We start from the raw sequence: 3,484 nt of genomic DNA on the forward strand, positions 1-3,484 counted from the left end.
AGGTACGCGGGATGGCGGAAAAAAAAAGGTTGTCCTCTGTCTATCCCCTACTTACTTACCTACACGTATTCGCAATTCACTCGTAGCTAGGTCGGACGGTGCGTTGACCCCGTTGAACTTTTGCTACCGCGCAGTATGTGGCCCTAAGTGTTGTCCTCTGTCTATCCCCTACTTAGCTACACGCTTTCGCAATTCACCCTACGTACGCCGCGTGGCACAAACACCGGGCAATAACCTACCCCGTGGACGTGGCAGCCCGAGCGCGCGATCATTGGTAGGCTATAAGGCAGCGGCGCGATAGAGCCAGCCTAGTGAGCACGGTATAGGTAAGCACGTGCTAGATGTGTTTGAGGGCAGCCTGCCTCCTTTCTAGGCAGCCTTTCGCCACGCTGATGTCAATTCGCTTACGCCGATAGCCCCTTCTACGACCAGATCAGAGTTGCAGGTCTAACATATAAAATGTAGAAGTCCTTTTCGAACCACTCACTTCCTTCCAAGAGGCCCTAAGTCCTGAAGCTGAATTTGATCAAGTGCGTCTTGACTTCCCTTTTCAGCCATGGCATTGTTTGATCTGTCCAATATGGAGAACAGCACTTCGTTCCACATGTCTAGTATCAGAAACGCTGGCCGGATAGCCTAGCCCCCGTCTACCATGTCAATGCCGCCCGTCATGAACATTGCTCCACCTTCCCAAGGCATTACTAGCTTAACGCCGATTACGGACAACAAGGGCACCTTCCTTCCGCCGCCATACCCGCTTGGTTCCGCACCGGAACTTCCCTCCCCGTCCAATGGCGATGCTGAGACGCCCGTTAGGGCCGACGCCGCCAGGAATGGGTTTCAACTAGCTGGTGAGGCATCGCTTTGACTTCTGTTTCCGTGTTTCGTCTCTAAATGTTTGTTTAGATGCAAACTACTAGTACTTTGCCTTCTGTAGGCGAGCACTACCAGCTGCACCGATGCATGGTTCACTCTGTCGGTATTATTGGTGGTGATGTTGTTGTTGTGGTAACGAACTATATGTTCAAACATGAGATATTGCCAAGCGGAAGGTGATAAAATCATGAGATTGAATTTAACAGGTTTTTCTGTAGCAGAAACGCTTATCCGATTTTTTGATTTCATGTTTTTCCCTCTTAATTCTCTGTGTCCAGCAGCTTCCCCTCCTGTCAATGCCACAGAAACTCCCCTGGCAACGCCAGTCACACCCGGAACTGATGTCAAGGTGGAGGGTGGACAGAGCCATTCGACTGCATCCACTCCCACAGAGGATGGACCCAATGGCGATGCGGGTAACATGAAAAAGCGGAAACAAAGAGCTCTGTTCACACGCTAACAAGTCATCGAGTTGGAGCGACGCTTCAGAGTCAATCAATATGTATCCGCACCGGAGCGACAGGAATTGTCAGCCAGACTGAGACTGACTGAGACCCAGATCAAAGTCTGGTTCCAGAATCGACGATACAAGTGGAAGCGAATCTCCACGGAGGCTGCAGCCAATGGTCAGCACATTGCCCCTACAACAGGAATGGGCGGATCAGCTGCTCTTGCCAACCCGTATCATGGACAACCGCTGGTGCCCCGGCCAGTTGCACCATATGGACTAAATCCTATGTTCTATGGGGACCAGTTCAGCCAGGCGCAACTGCAAGCAGCACAAGCTGCTGTAGCTCAAGGACAGACTGGCGTCTCTATGGCAGGAGCAATCCCACAAATGCAAATGCCAGAACAGCAGCTAATGCAGTTCCAGGCATCAGCTATGGCTGCCGCTAGCGGCGCTCCACCCTCTACCATAATGCAGCAACAGCAGCAGGCCATGCAGATGCAAGCTCCAAGAACGCCTGGTGCACCACCAACCAAGCAAGGTCCCTCTTGGTACTCTGCTCCATACTAGCGCCACAGCAGTACATCACTACATGTAAGAAAAGAAAAAAGTACTAGAAGTAGTTATGCTGAAATAGAATCTGGGCATCAAGTCTCCAGCACTGCGCCACTACGTGTCAGTTACGATCGTACGAAGGTACTTGTAATGTTGTCTGTGTTGTCCATATGTACAGTTGGTAGTAACTAACTTTCTGCAACACAAACTAAAACGGTGCAATAGCTGCTGTAGTACAAAACACAAATTTTGTTACGTTAGAAGTATTGCCATGGAGATACACGATGGCAGGTCTTGTGCAGTCCTTATTTGTCAAATTCAAAGCTGTATATAATTTTTGATTATGGAATACTTCATCGCTTTCTTGCTGCATAGCCAGGCATCCAATGGCTGTGTACATTCTTGGTGCTCTCTGATTTCTTAGCCGTTGAAGTAGTATTAATTTATCCTTCTTGTTCAAGTCAGTCTACATTGTGTGCTTTGATGTACATAATGATTGTTTGTCTTGATTTACATGCTGTTGAAAAGCTTTACAAACCCCTACGCTGCTTTCATGATCATTTCCTTTGAGCCCAAAGTGGAAAAGATTATTTAAATCAATTTGGTTATTGTGCCTGGCGGCCAGTGAAGACTGGATGAGATTATGCTTCACTGGCGCTCGTGAGCTTGGTTACATTCTCAATACTGGGAGCGCGGGGGATGGGTTAGCGAGACGAGCACCCTACAATTTTGAGTACCTATTCCAAAAAATCTTGTGACTCAGTTTAATAAGTCACCCTCCTATGTCAGAATGATACAGGTCTAAAAACAATGTACGCCTAGCCTTTATTTGCAATATGTACACACATGCAAGCATAGGTAAGCTATTTGTACATCGAAGTAGATGGACATTTACTGAAGCTGCCTCGTAGAGGGTGAGAAATGGATTGCATAACTAGCGATGAGAGCCAGGGAATACACACCCAGGAGCCAATAGACCCAGGGAATACACGCCCGAGATAGGCTCCGGCGGATTATGCTCGCGATATCATGGAATCATGCTTTCATGGATTCTCGCAATATGCTCACAAAATCCTCATAATTATTATACTTGGGCACGCGGGGATACATATTCACTTTGTTGTACTTCAAAAACTTATGGAGCCTCAAAGTTTGGAAAATTAGGCCTTTTTCGTACTTGCAAGTGGCCATAAGTACAACAAAATGTTACATGAGTATCCCGATATCAAGGTGTCCATGCATGCTAGAGATCAACATGGAAAAGGGAAAACATTACTTCTTCTATTCATTCGTTGACTTCGTTTGTAAAAAGATTTTTCATTGCCAAATTAGTTCGAGTTACCTTTGAAAATTATCATGTTCGACAACTGTCTTCGTAATCGTCATACTCGTCCAACCGATCTCACCCTCACCCTGCGAATAATCAGCTCATCTCTCCCGTAGCTCCACCTCTTCTTCCATCATGACCGAACATCAACTATACCTCTATTTTTTTTCATCAGTAGAGCAATATCAAGAGTGCATAAACTGTTTCATGATGGACTCTTGGTAATATCCATAACCTGCACAGTCATGGCTGCTAAAATCCAGCGGTCATATGAGACT

The 3,484-nt window shown here is 46.8% G+C and overlaps 1 pseudogene; it reads left to right on the forward strand.

The window, feature by feature from the left end:
* The first annotated feature begins 992 nt into the window (after positions 1 to 992).
* LOC135807064 (homeobox protein Nkx-2.2-like) lies at positions 993 to 2,459 on the forward strand (annotated as a pseudogene).
* Positions 2,460 to 3,484: the final 1,025 nt, after the last annotated feature.

Source organism: Sycon ciliatum, chromosome 1 (genome assembly GCF_964019385.1).
Source record: "Sycon ciliatum chromosome 1, ocSycCili1.1, whole genome shotgun sequence".
NCBI lineage: Eukaryota > Metazoa > Porifera > Calcarea > Leucosolenida > Sycettidae > Sycon > Sycon ciliatum.